Source organism: Herpailurus yagouaroundi, unplaced genomic scaffold (genome assembly GCF_014898765.1).
Source record: "Herpailurus yagouaroundi ecotype Mexico unplaced genomic scaffold, PumYag 166, whole genome shotgun sequence".
NCBI lineage: Eukaryota > Metazoa > Chordata > Mammalia > Carnivora > Felidae > Herpailurus > Herpailurus yagouaroundi.
Window position 1 is genome coordinate 24,077,657 of NW_024412407.1, and position 15,308 is coordinate 24,092,964.

Sequence of the window (15,308 nt, forward strand, 5' to 3'; positions counted from 1 at the left end):
CACACACACACACACACACACACACACACACACACACACACACACACGCAGAGTGCGAGCTGGGGAGGGGGAGGGAGGGGGAGACACAGAATCTGAAGCAGGCTCCAGGCTCTGAGCCATCAGCACAGGGCCCACCTAGGACGTGGAACTCACAAACTGCAAGATCATGACCTGAGCCTCCCAACCAACTGAGGCACCCAGGTGCCCCAGGAAAGTAATTTCTAATAAAGGACACCCACCTGGAAGTGAAAAGGTGGAGGAGCTGTTACCAGGACTGACATTTGATTCAATGCAAATTATTTAATTGTTCTTGGCTGAGGTTTCTTTACCTTTATAAAAGAAGTAATGTTGCATTGTAATATATCTTGGTATCCCTCCAGCTCCTCTCATTGTGATGCCTCTTGGGTCTGGTGCCTTGAGGTGCTAAGTTGGAGACTGGGAGTACCCTTGAGATCGACAGCTGTGAGGGAATAGGCCCCCGGGACCAGGCAGAGGGAGGAGCTATACTGACATGTAGTTACCACGCAGGCCTCAATGGAACCTTGGAGATCTTGGGTACTTCTTGGCCCTTCAGAGTTTTTTGTGAAGGAGGCAAGGGTGCCCATCCTCCATCGCTCTAAACCCTTCATAGGTGTGTGAGACTCTGGCCATGGCATCTCTCTTTCTCCGGGGGGCAGATCCTGAGGAGGAATCACTTAGGAATTAGCAGCAGCTAGACCATGTGGCAGCTGGAGGGAGTGCCTCCATCCTGGACCGGCATTTGACTCAGCCTCTACTGCAGAAGGTTGGTTTTCTAGCATCTTGGGGTCATGGCCTTATCCTCAGCAGAATATCAGTCTTTATTGGAGTGCTATCATTTTCAGAGATGTTTTGGGGGAAATGCTAAACTTTGGAATCTCCGGGTGTGTTTGTGGGTGTTATTTTGAACATAGGCTATGTGTGTGTATTTTCTGAAGTAAAATTAATCAGAATAATCTGATGTGAAGTCTTTGCTAAACTTTGCAAAAGTTTAAGTTTAGGAAGTTAAACTTTGCTAAGCTTTGCAGAAGGGTAGACTTACTTCTAAGAGGTCTCTCCTACAGATTTCTCCAAAAGCATCATGAAAAATGGCATTGGCTTTTAGAGTTTAGAGTTTGTAATTGTGACCAAAACAAAAAGTGCTCAAGTACAGTAAGAGGCATTAAAAAAAATTCAAGTAGGTAATTTTACAAATCACTGAGAAAATCAGCCTACTTTGGAACTTCAAAAACAAAAAAATGATTTTGTTTAGATTCTGTTCCAGTTTTGAGTAGGGGAATTCTTCTGTCTCCGTGCTGTTTATTCACCTCTAGTTGGTCATTTTCCAAGTATGAGGATGGTATGTTTCACAGATGATGTGCTGTGGATTAGCCCTCTGTGCTGGGGCCTTGTAGTGAAGGTATTTTGACGTTAGTTGAAACAGGGGGCTGAATGGATAAGACCCTCGAGAAGATAAAGCTAACTTTATCTACATCTAAAGAAGTTCAGTGTTATTACATACCAATGCATTCTTGCAAGGGTCTTACTTGGTGGAAAAGATAGTGAACCTCTGTATCCCCTTTCTTGGCCTGAAAATGGGACGTCAGGCAGCATCTAATCATCTTTCTTGTTTTTTTAAAAAAAGGAGAGAAAGATTTCTATTTGTGTCAGATTTTAGATGTGTTAATATTTTTTCCTGTCTAATTTTGCAGAAAGTGATAATAGAGTTCCTGTCAAATTAGAGGCTGCAGACTTTTAACCTATGGTATGAAAAAAAACACATTAGTTATTATTACCATAAACGTAATTCAAATAAATATTTAGTTGTAATACCATTATGTTGAAGGGCGCATTCCAAGCATATAATTTTGCTCATTATAAATATTAAAAATTCACAATGACAGTACATTGGAGAAGAAATGAGAAAAAAAATACAGAGGTTTTTGGAGTAAGTCTTTTGCTTCCAAAGATGGAGTTTCAGGGGCATCAGGGTAGCTCAGTCGGTTGAGCATTCGACCCTAGATTTCAGTTTAGGTCATGATCTCAAGAGCCGCTGTGAAGGGCTCTGGCTCACACGGCAGGCACAGAGCCTGCTTAGGAGTCTCTCCTGCCCCTCCTCTCTCTCTGCCCCTCCCTCACTCAAAACAAAAAACAAAGCAAAAACACAACAAAGATGAGGTTTTAGTGTAAATTCCTAATTGGAACAATTGGAACGAAAGTGCCTCTCATAGGGGTGCCTGCGTGGCTCAGTCGGTTGAGCACTGGGGAATCTTGATTTTGGCTCAGGTCCTGATCTCACAGTTCTCCAGTTTGAGCCCCACTTCAGGTTCCATGCTGACAGTGCTGAGACTGCTTGGGATTCTCTCTTCCTCTCTCTCTCTTTCTGTCTCTCTGCCCCTCCCCCACTGGTGCTCCCTTGCTCTCTCTCAAAAATAAATAAACCTTAAAGATTCCCATAAAGAATTGTTCATCTCTGTTAACACAAAATTATTTTCTAAAATACCATAAAACCTGCCACATGTTTGTATCTGTGAGTCAGAGACCAAAGTCAATAGGGTCAAGGGTGGATCAAAGTGAGAAATGAAAGAAGCAAGAAGAAAACTCACTGTGGCCAGCCAGCCTCATAGAGAGAGCTATGAGCAAGTGATATTTCTGACCTTTGCTGAACCTGTTTAAGTCACCTGAGAATACTTGCTTGAGTATAATTGTTAAATGTGAAAATGATGCTGGATCAATCTTTAGAATTTTTCAGACCTTTATTAAGGTGATGACAATTTTGAGTGTCTCATCATTACATTTTCCAAATACCTGTAAATAGAGCACACATTTTCATAGTTCAAGTTTATGGATAAAATATCTAAGCAGGTGCATTTTCAGTGTGAAAGAGTATTTTCTCAGCCAGATTATTAGAACAAGAGAATGACTGAGAAAAGAAAGAACATACTCTAGAGAAGTCCTTTCTAACATTGCTTTTAGCAGTATTATCAAATTGGGTCACAGATAATTAGATTAATTTGACTACCCTATGGTTTTATTTGGAGATATGTAATGTGGCAACTCTCTTCGCTCTTGGATATCTATAGGATATAAGAAAATGGAAATGCTAGGTCTTCAAAAATGAAACAGCTATTATGTCACGCTCAATCAGAGAGATGTAGACATTGATAGAGTATCAACACTTGAAGCCACTCTATTAAAGCATGCCTTGGTTCCTCAAGCAAAAGTCACAGAAAATTGTCTCATGTTTCACCATCTAGACTTGCTACCACTTGGTGTCCTTTAATTGGCTATCATGTCCATTTACCAGAAATTGGCTCTGTTTTCCAGCTGCTGGATGTAGGTGATTTACTTGTGCGTGTGTGCTCAGGAGTACGCCTGCAAGAGTGTCATTTCAAACATCATTTTTCTTAGAGAAATTACTAACCTGTGTGTATCTTAGTATGTGTACTACAAAGGAATTATAAAACCTAGAACGTAAGAGGCTTTCAAAGGGTCCGAGTGGCCTTAAAGACAGTATTAGAGTAGAGGGGTCATGAAAGCCCCTGGATGGGCCCAGGTCTATAAGGTATTATTAAGTACAATTTAAGGATCATATCAAAGGAATTTGAAAATAAATAGCACAATTCTTGGTATGTGCATTTTACCCAGTATAGGGAAGCTTATAAACCCACATCTTAATGCCCCTTTGAGTAGATTGCATTTAGGTTTAGAGCATAACCACTTAAGTATGCAGCTTTGTTCAACTTCTTAAGAAATCAGGGTTGTTAGTGTTTTTGTTTGTTTTTTTGTTTCTGTTTATGTCCCATTGTAGTGGTTTTTTTTTTTTTTTAGGAAAAAATTTCCAGCACTTAACTTTGCTTTTCTGAACTCTAACAGACATTTATGGTTATCTAATTACCGTAACCACGTATTTCCTGAAATTTTGTTCACGAGTAGTTTTAACCACAAATACAGATGCTCTAATTTCAGATTTTCTGAATTGGGTCCACTGCTATCATCAGGGGAAGGTTCACGTAAATCTAGAATAAATATTTTAAAAATATAAGAATGAGTACTTTAAATGTGGAAGAAGATAAATGTAACATTCTTCTGAAACAAGTCTAGTAAGGATTTTAAGTTTTTAAGACTTTCTATTTAATTACTTTGCATTGAAGCCAGCTGGTTTGGTAACTTTCATGACCTTATATTCCCTGAATGTTCTCATAAATCAAAGGAAGAATATGCTCAATTCTAACATTAGTCCTGGGGAAAATTCCATATTTGAAAACAAAAGAAAGAAAGGTAGAATCAAGGTTGCCTTGGGAATTTTGAGGGCCTTGGTAAGGTTAATTGGGAGGGCATAAATTCCTTTATCCTCAGATTTTTCTTTTCCTTTCTCTTTTCTCCCCCTAAGCTTTCCTGCCCTCTAACCCATCAATTTCTCTTGCAGCTTGAGCCTTCACACTTCAACATTGAACTTGGAGATATAAAAATATTCTAACAGGCAGGGGGATGGCCTTGATGATCTCTTAAAGTTCTTTTTAGTGTTCTATTTTAAATTCCAGTGATTGAATAGAAGCTCAGGGGTGAAATGGCCCTCTGGAGGTCATCAGCTGTAGCTCCCTCCATGTAACAATGCCTCCTACTTTCTGGGAGTTGGCATTAACAGCCAGTCCCAAGGGACCTCTTTATTCTCTGAATTTCTTCAGCACTATGGACTGTCTTATTGACCAGTTGAAGGAAGTGCACATCAGACTTGAGAATTTTTTGAGCTATACATTTTACCTTCTTCCTAACTTAGGTTTTCAATATATAAATCATTGCTTGAGTGAACCACTTTTGAAAGAGATCTATGTTAAAGATTTCAGGTGTTGTTTTGAGGTGGTGGGGAGTTTCTGGTGGATGAGAATTGAAGGAGGTCAGAATCCATTGAGATCAAGCAATTCAACAAATATTAATTGAGGACTTCCAAGTAAGGGGTTGTAAAGTCTAATGCCTCAGAAGACAAGGATGGTAACATAAATCTTGAATTAAACTCTATGTAAGGCAATAGGGATGGTGTGAGGCCTGAGGCATTTGGGACCTGGTGCGAGGATTCTTGCCTTAGCTGTTCTGCCCAAAGCATGCCCACAGTTTGCAAACCCTTAAGTCTCTTTGCATGGTGTCTGTTCCATCTTGTGGGAGATACTCAAGTGAACACTGAGGTACAACCGTGATAAAAATGACTATTCTAGTGGTGGCTACCATTTACAAAGTGGCTACTAGGTCTCAGGGACCATGCCACTCTTTTTCAATCCTTACACTTATCCTATGAGATCGTCCTGTTCAACTCTGTTTCAAAGATGGGAAGGTGGAGCCCCAGAGAAGATCAGTTACTTGTGCATAGTTACTCCTTTAATAATTGTTGGAGGCCAGATTAAAACTGAAGTCATCCAACTTAGCAACTTCCAAAACCTGTGGTCTTAACCATTATTCAGGTATATCTAGGCTATCTTCTGTGAGATGTTAATGATAACTGTTTTTTTTTTTTTTTAAACAGTTGATGATTCTGTGATCAAATAATGGAAAACAAAATTTGGGTTCCAGAAACTTAAATCCTACATAGTACTTACCATGGGACTTTTTCCAGATCCTTTAATTTTACTGTGTTGTGAATCCCCCAAAGTAGTATATATATTTTGCAGTATTTCCCAAGCTCATGTGAATTGTACACATTGTCTCAAGTCCTGGTGTCCTAAGGAACCAAATTTGAGAAACTCTTATCTGTTAATACCTAGCTCTCTCACTGAGATGGGGTTGTCATTAAAGACCAAAGTATTTTGGGTGCACACAAGATAGATGTTAATCAGAGAATGCATCAAAGGGAAGGTAACATGTGTCATTGGGTCTTAAAAGTAGATAATGTTTTCACAAATTATATTTACATGGATGATATTGGGCATTAGAGAGCATTCCAGGAGAAATGATTTTTAGTCAGGCCATATTGCAGACATACACACAGAGACTGGACTGTGCCAAGGTGAATTTGGGAAATGTTGAAGAAAAATAGGAGACAACTGTTCATTGTATTTTAGAAGATTGGTTTTATTTTTTCGAATATTAGAAAAGTACACTTGAACATTTCAAGTCAGATGACACATGAGTCATCATCTCTCATACTATTAAAATTACTCACCGAGCAAATATTTACTGACTGCTTATTATATTCCAATTCTGTTTTGGGTGCTGAGGCTACACGGTAAATAAGGTATACAAGCTTCCTGTTCTCAGACAACTTGCAGACAAAAGCAACACGAGACCATGTCAACTAGTGATAAGTACTATGCAGAGAGATAAAACGTGGTGAAGAGTGCCTTAATGGCTATTTTAGAATAGCAAGAAGGAACCAGACATTTGAAGATCATGGGGATAACATATTAGGCAGAGAGAACAGCTGGTGCAATATCCCTAAGGGAGAAACCAATTGAGGTTATTGAGGAATAGAGAAAAGGCTAATGTGGTTGGAGCATGGGCAAAGAGGAAAATGGTAAGAAGAGTTTATAGGGATTGACAAGAACCAGACCACAGAGTAAGGAGTTAGGAATTTTTTGAAGTGTGATGGTAAACTATAAGAGATGTGTAAGAAGTGTGTGTGTAAGAAGATGTGACCGTGTGTGTGTGTGTGTGTGTGTGTGTGTTTTGCACACATGGGCACATAATCTCTGGCTGCTTTGTGGAGAATAAATTTCAAGGAGAAAGCGTAGAAGCAGGGGCACCAGTTAGGAAACCATTGCAATGGTCTAGGTAGGAAGGAATAGTTTAGACTAGGGTTGGTAGTTAAGATGGAGAGAAGTTGACAAACAAACATATAAGGTTTTTAAATTATTTACTTATTTTTAATTTTTGTTTTTTAACAGTGTTTAAATTTATTTATTTTGAGAGCGTGAAAGAGAGAGAGAGAAAGAGAGATCATGAGTGGGGAAGAGGGGAGAGGGAGAGAAAGAATCCCAAGCAGACTCCCTCCTGTCAGAGCAGAGCCCAATGTGGGGCTCAATCTCAGGAACTGTGGGATCATGACCTGAGCCAAAGCCAAGAGTCAGACGCTTAACTGACTACGCCACCCAGGTGCCCCTTAATTTTTGTTTTTTTAATGTTTATTTTTGAGAGACAGAAAGCCTAACCAAGCATGCTCTAGCAGGGGAGGGGCAGAGAGAGAGAGGGGGACAGAGGATCCCAAGCAGGCTCCATGCTCTCTCCCAGCAGAGAGCGCGATGTGGGGCTGGGACTCACGAACCGTGAGATTATGACCTGAGCCGAAGTCAAGTCGGATGCTTAACTGAGCCACCCAGGTGCCCTAAATTATTATTTAAAAAATGTTTTAAGGGTACCTGTGTGGCTCAGTCAGTTAAGCATCTGACTTTGGCTCAGATCTTGACCTCACCGTTCGTGAGTTTGAGCCCCCACATCAGGCTTCATGCTGGCAGCTCAGAGCCTGGAGCCTGCTTCAGATATTGTGTTTCCCTCTCTGTCCCTCCCTTGCTCACGCTCTGTCTCTGTCTCTCAAAAATAAATAAACGTTAAAAAAAATTAAAAAAAATTTAAAAATGTTTTAAATTGAAGTATAGTTGGCAGTATTTCATTAGTTCCAGGCATATAACTTAGTGATTCAACAAGTTCATATGTTGTGCTATGCTCACCACAAGAATAGATATCATGTTACTATACAAAAAATATGGAACGCTTCAAAAATTTGTGTGTTCTCTTTGCACAGGGGCCATGCTAATCTTCTCTGTATTGTTCCAGTTTTAGTGTATATGCTGCCAAAGTGAGTACAACATATAGGTTTTTGAGGCTGTGCTAATGAAATGGATGTAGGATATAAATGGACAGAGATTAGGTATAGATTGGTATTTGTTGATGAGACTGAGGGAGGTTTAGATGGAAAAACAAATTTTGTATTGGACGACTTGAATTGGAAATGTGTATCAGACGTTCCAGTGGAGGGGTCAAATAAACAATTGGATAGGTGAATCTTTTTTTTTTTAATTTTTATTTATTTTTGAGAGGGAGAGGGAGAGGGGGAGAGACAAAGAGAGAGAGGGAGACACAGAATATGAAGCAGGTTCCAGGCTCTGAGCTGTCAGCACAGAGCCCAGCGCGGGTCTTGAACTCACAAACCATGAGATCGTGACTTGAGCTGAAGTCAGACGCTTAACCGACTGAGCCACCCAGGTGCCCCCGATAGGTGAACCTTGAATTCAAGAGTGAGATCTGTGCTGAAGAAGTATGAATATGTTACTCCATATTATTCTTTTTTTTTTTAATTTTTTTTTTAACGTTTTATTTATTTTTGAGACAGAGAGAGACAGAGCATGAACAGGGGAGGGTCAGAGAGAAGAGAGGGAGACACAGAATCTGAAACAGGCTCCAGGCTCTGAGCTGTCAGCACAGAGCCCTATGTGGGGCTCGGACTCCCGGACCGCGAGATCATGACCTGAGCTGAAGTCGGCCACCCAACCGACTGAGCCACCCAGGTGCCCCCATATTATTCTATTAACAGAGTTGAGAAGGTCTAAATACTACCTACCTTATAATACATTTTAAAAGGTAAAATTAATAAATTCCTTAATAAAAAATTAAAAGTGAATAGAATATACAAATTACTGTCACCTTGATGTGGGGCACTACCAGTTTTATCAACAGTTAAATGCTGGTAGAGAAGCAGGACATTAAATTTTTGTATTGAATACCTAGAAAGTCCCGTGGAGTTCAAATACCCATCTCGTCTTCTACAACTGCTGGACAAACGTCTTTCCAGCAGAAGCTTGAATGCTCAGTATTGGAAGGGCATGTGTTTGCCTCTCAGGGCAGGCAATGCTAGGTTTAAAATGTTCTTCCTTTTCTTGAATAGATATTTTCCCACTCACAGTCTTCCCTCCATTTTTACCAAGTTCCATAGTTTCAGACTTAGGAGAAGGTCCAATACTCACTCTTTGTAAAAAAAAAAAAAAAAAAAAAAAAAAACCCTCATGTATTTTGAGATAGCTGTTTTGCTTTCCTTGTTTCCTAGGTTAAGTATTCGCAGTATTTTTAGTTGTTTCTCACGTGTTATGAGTTTAAGTCCTCTGTCCATTCTGCTTACTCTCGTTTCTGGAGCATTTTTCTGCATTCTTCTCCAAGCATGGCACCTAGCAGTACTGTGTTCCCCATAGCACTATGGCTGTGTTTCAACAAGACTGAGTGAAGGAGGCCTTTGGCTTCCATTTAAAAAAAATTTTTTTTTTCAACGTTTATTTATTTTTGGGACAGAGAGAGACAGAGCATGAATGGGGGAGGGGCAGAGAGAGAGGGAGACACAGAATTGGAAACAGACTCCAGGCTCTGAGCCATCAGCCCAGAGCCCGACGCGGGGCTCGAACTCAACGGACCGCGAGATTGTGACCTGGCTGAAATCGGACGCTTAACCGACTGCGCCACCCAGGCGCCCCATGGCTTCCATTTTTTAGATGCCACACTTTTGTTGATGGGAACCAATCCAAGGTCCCTATGATTTTTTTTTTTAAATGAAATAACCTTTAATTTTATAATAGTTTTAAATTGTAAAGTTGAAAGACAGTCTGGAATTTCCATATATTCTCCATCCAGTTTCTCCTGCCGTTTACATTTTATGTTACTGTGCTATGTTTGGCACAACTAAATAACCAACATTGGCACGTTGCTATTAACTGTCTACTTTATTTGGGTTTCCTTAGTTTGTAGGGAAATGTCCTTTTTCTGTTCCAGTATCTCATCCAGGATACATTCTACATTTAGCTGTCATGTCTCAGTACTTTCTACTGAAGTCTAAGAGTTTCTCAGATTTTCTTTGTTTTCCATGACCTTGGCAATCAGGTATTTTATAGAATGTCTCTCAATTTGTGTTTGTCTAATTTTTTTTTTTATGATTGTACTGAGGTTATGGGTTTTAGGGAGATCACAAAAATGTACTATTTTTTACTATATCAAGGGCACTTACTGTCAACTTGACTTATCACTGACACTAACGTTGATCACCTGGCTATGATTTCTCTATTGTGAGGTTACTTTATTCTCTTTCTATACTGTACTCTTTGGAAGAGCACTCAAGATGTGAATAGTTAAACTCCATCTCCTTGAGGCAGAGTATTTACATAAATTGTTTGGAATTCTATATGGGAAATTTGTCAGTTTCTCCCATTTATCTATTCAATCATTTATTTAAAAATAGTGTGGACTCATGGATATTTGATACTTTGGATTATAATTCCATACTATATTATTCATTTTGTTACTCAAATTGTTCCAGCTTTGGCCATTGGAAGCTTTTGCAGGTTGGCCTCCATGTCCATTTGACATACCCCCACCATTTTATTTTACCCTATTCTTTTAAAATCTGTGCTTCTCTCACTCATGAATCTCCTATCTTATATTGTGCTGTCATTGAGGGGGAGCGGTTGTGGGTATAAAAACAAGCTTTATGATCGGTCTCGTTAAATTTCACTTTTGTAGAGCTTCCTGTTATCATCATCTCTTGCCTACTAGAGCAATAGCTTCTTCTTCTTTTTTTTTAAATGTTTATTTACTTTTTGTTTTTTTTTAATTTTTTTTTTCCAACGTTTATTTATTTTTGGGACAGAGAGAGACAGAGCATGAACGGGCGAGGGGCAGAGAGAGAGGGAGACACAGAATCGGAAACAGGCTCCAGGCTCTGAGCCATCAGGCCAGAGCCCGACGCGGGGCTCGAACTCACGGACCGTGAGATCGTGACCTGGCTGAAGTCGGACGCTCAACCGACTGCGCCACCCAGGCGCCCCAATGTTTATTTACTTTTGAAGGAGAGAGAGAGAGCATAAAGGAGGAGGGAGAGGGAGACACAGAATCTGAAGCAGGCTCCAGGCTCTGAGCTGTCAGCACAGAGCCCAATGCGGGGCTCAAAGTCCGGAACCATGAAATCATGACCCAAGCCAGAGTCGGAGGCTTAACTGACTGAGCCACCCAGGAGCCCCGTAGAGCAATAGCTTCTTATATGGTTTCTGAGTTTCCATTCTGACCACCTCCCCCTGTAGTATTTGGTTCTTTGAATATCAGCCAGAGTGATCTTTCCAAACAAATCCATTATGTCTCTTCCATGTATCAATGCATAAAGCTTTGGCTATTGCTTATGTCTCTGATTTCAACTCTTAACCTTGATATCTTTCACTCAGTATGTTTCAGCCAAATGAGTATGCTCTCCAAGCTTATCCAAATGAGGCCTTTTAGCATTGGTCCTCTCTGACTGGAATATTCTTCTCTCTTACCTTCAAATAGCTGATTTTTTTAACTTGCTATTGAGCCCTTAGCTCAAATGCCACCTTTTCAGGAAGGCTTTCTCTTGAATACAGTCTAAGGTAGCTTCAGTTTCTTTTTATCATAGTGCCATGTTTTTGTTTTCTTCATAGCAGTCATCATGACAGGATATTTTCATAATAGATTTTTTTTAGCTATTTATTATCTTTCTGCTTCTCCCACCATTAGAATGCAACAGGGTCTTGTATCTCTTGTTCATAGCTATATCTTCAGTGCATAAAGCAATTCCTGGCATATGTGAGAGGCTCAATATATATTTCTTAAATGTCAGTTGCCAGTGTCTTCTGAGTAACACTTAATCTTTGAGGTCTCCATAATCTGGAAAGTCCTGTGCTGTGATACCTTTTTTACTTCATGTTATTGCCTGTTGTAGGATTGTATTGTACAGTTCTGATTAAGATTGTATAATAATTCTTTAGATAACATGTTGTGCCTGTCCTAGTGAATTTTCGTCTTAGAAAATAAAGTCAGCCCTGTTTGCATCAACACTTGCTTCTAGCCTATAAATCCAGGCCCTCCCTATGTGCCCCCATTCCTTTGTAGATCACCAAGACAAGATGAGAAAGAGAAAACATGGAGCCACCAAAAATTTTCCTTCCAACTATCAATTATGGTAGCTGTTCTCTCTGGATATAGTTGTCCAGCATTTTATAACCTTAGCTATTTATATTATTTTTCAGCTGATATCTCTGCCTTGACCTCAACAAAATCATCATGAGGTATCTTAACTGATGCCCAGTATGGTATATCTGATATGTTCTTTATGTTACCACTTTAACCCATTCTGACTCCGTATGATCCTTATTTCCTGGTCTTAATGTTCAAGTTATTTCTTTAATAATGAGTCTCTCTTTGGATCTACATGAAACTCAGCAGTCTGTTACTATGAAATATATTTTTCTTTTTGCCACATTTTTTTACTCTCCTTGGACTCCTACACAATTACGGAATTAATAAAATATTTATCAAGCTTCTCAAGAAAACATGTTTTACTGTGTTAAGGGATATGCAGTTAATTAGATATATTTGATACCAGATTTGACCACCAGATAGCCTCCATGAGATACAGAGGGACTTCACAGTCCCTATAAAATCACTTACTAATTGACAATTCCTCATTTAAGTCAATGACTCATTATCATTTTAACTTAAACACAAGCATTTTGTAACAGTATGAGTACTTGTGACTTGCTTCCAGTTATAATGGGAATTGCATTAGAAACTAACACTAGCCCATGGAAGTGCCCAGTAGAATCTGTCACTATGTTTTAATCTCATTCGTTCAGAGAGTGGGAAACGTTATCATCTAGTGTCTATTTTTTTGTGGTGTTGCCTTTGTCTGCTTCCTTTGGAAACATACTCTCAGCCTCTGGTATTTGCATCTATGAGGTTTATTGTTGTGTGCTCTTGGGAACAATACCTATGAGGGGTGAGGGAAGCAGGATGGGCAGATGGAGAGTTTGAATTGAGATGCAGTTGCAGCAGAGGACACAGCCAATCCTATGGGGAGCTCTAGAGCTGGGCTGGCCATTCTGAGTTATCCTGAGTTGAGGTAGGGGGCTGTCCTTTGTACCTCTTTATTTAGCAGTCATTAGACATTTGCTTCCCCTGGGGAGGAATTTAGCCTCCAGCGAGGCAGCTCCCTTCAAGGGAGCCAGTACCCAGAGAGGGGATCAGCTGTGAGCTGTTAGCATTCAGTGCTGCCAGCAGCTGGGACAGTGAGTGCTTCAAACTGAAGGGAAGATCTTTAGTTGTTGGGTGAATAGTACACAAGAGCATCTTCTACAGGTAAATTCATATAAATTTCATGTCCCATTGCTAACTTTCTATTTCTGTGCCATTTGCATTCACCCTCGAAATATTGCATTCCCATTCTTGCCCAAGCTCCTGCATCTACCTTGAATATGTCCTCAATTTCCTCATGTATAGAGTGGGAATCCTAATACACACACATGCAAACACACATACACACAAATACAGTGGCCTGGCTTATAGTTGAATGCTTAATAGGAATGTTTCTTCTCTTCAGACTTTGAAATGCATCTTTAACTTGGCTAAGTCCCTAATGATTAGGTTTTACAGACCCCTATTCCTCTGTTTGAAAGGGAATAGTTCCTTGTCTTTTATCCTAGAGACATTTCAAGAAGGTTGTAGCATTGAAATATGAAATGTGTTTAGAGAACCTTGAAATATCAGCAACCTCCTATCCCGAACTAGCTCAGTTCCTCATACCTCCCTGATATCCACTTCCTTGTTAAACACTACTTTAAAGACTGTAGGTTTCTGGAAGCTTCTCAAATTTCTGAATATGGAATAATAAGTGAAGGATTTACTGACCAAGTCCTGTATGTATAGTTGACAAGAAAGCAGTACATTTTGCAGCTATTGTAGGTAGCACTGTACTAGAATGGGTGTTGAAAAAGCCTGCTTTACCGTGTTATTTCAAAACAGTTTTTCCTCTAAAGAAAACTCCAGTCTCAGCCTGTTATATTGATAATGCACAATAGCATCTGATTTGAGTCAATACTGATTATTGTGCAGCCTGGCCTGCTAGGAGATTTTATCCTTCCTCCAGCTATCCAGTCTCAGTGCTTCTTTATCAAACATCTCTAAAACTATGACAACTCATTCTTGTTCTAGCATCTTACATGTGCTGAACAAAACGAACAGATACTTGAGTGACATCAACATCAACAATGTATGTCCCTTCTTTCTTTCTAGCGACCTGTTTTATATAAAGAAGAAGTAAATTGTCTAAGATATGACAGAATCAAATTGGTTTGGTATGCTAAGGCAGATCACACTTACTGGCTGGTACTATGGATTCAATCAGTGATCTTTAGCAGGGTGTGATGAAAATCACTTAATTCATGTAGTATCTTTGGTATTCATGGAAAGAAAGTGATATTATGGTAACCATTATACAATATTTTCATTTCTCTCTTTACTTCCTGGCCCCGTCTTGTCCTTTTAGGTTTTGAGGCCCATAAAAGATGTTTTAAAAAACATAGCACAAAATGGAAAAAATTTGAAAATTTGGGGGTGCTTGGGTGACTCAGCTGTTTAAGCATCTGACTGTTGACTTCAGCTCATGTCATGATCTTGAAGTTTGTGGGACTGAGCTCCATGTTGGGCCCTGCACTGATGGTGCTGAGCCTGCTTGGGATTCTCTCTCTCCCTCTTTCTCTGCCCCTCCCCTGCTTGCACTTTCTCTCTCTCTCAAACATTTTTTTTAAAAGGCTTCAAAACTTGTATACTGTAATGTCTTATGGAAAGAAATGGTTAGCATATGATATCTCAGATCATGTCACTTTGTAGAATACTTCTATAGCTTCTCCTCTCCCTCAGAATAAAAGCTAATGTCCTTATAATACCTATGATCTCCTGACCCTTCCCATTCCCTAGTTACCTCTTTAACTCATTATGAACCATTCTACTCCTTGTTTCCTCTCCAACATCCACCCTAGTTTTCTTCATATTCATCTAACTTACTGGGATGGCTCCCACCTCAGGACCTTTGAATATGCTCTTTGCTCACACACTTCTCGGTTAAGTGAACGGTTACTCTCTTACCTCCTTCAAGCCTGATCAGTTGTGACCTCATTAACTTCTCCTCTTATGACTTTTAAACCCTAAAACAGCAGACCTCCCCCTACTGCCCCAACCCCTGACAATACATCTGTTTTCTTTGCTTTATTTTCTCCTTTTATGCACCATGTTCTCATACACATATGCTTAATTATTGTGTTGATTGTATTCTCTGCTCACTAGAATGGAATGTTCATGGGTGCAGGGAGTTTTGTGTGTTCTGTCCACTCACAAATCCGTAGTGCCTAAAATCATTCCAGAAACTAAATGAGTGCAAATAAAAGGACATAATCTACATGAAACGGACCTAACAGGACAGTAAATATAGGCTGAACTGTGATTGATGTAGGATTGCATTTTACCAGTATTCAAAATGTGTCTCTTTGACAGGTCTCACGAGC

General features: G+C 39.7%; 1 protein-coding gene and 1 non-coding gene across 8 annotated transcripts in view; one reads left to right on the top strand and one right to left on the bottom strand.

Annotated features, from left to right (window-relative positions):
* The window catches only part of SOX5 (SRY-box transcription factor 5), a 1,021,040-nt gene that overhangs the window by 103,553 nt on the left and 902,179 nt on the right, over positions 1 to 15,308 (top strand). The window lies entirely within an intron of this gene.
* On the bottom strand, positions 7,682 to 7,788 carry LOC121039116 (U6 spliceosomal RNA). Its single transcript, XR_005794634.1, has one exon. It is a non-coding gene; the product is annotated as a U6 spliceosomal RNA (small nuclear RNA).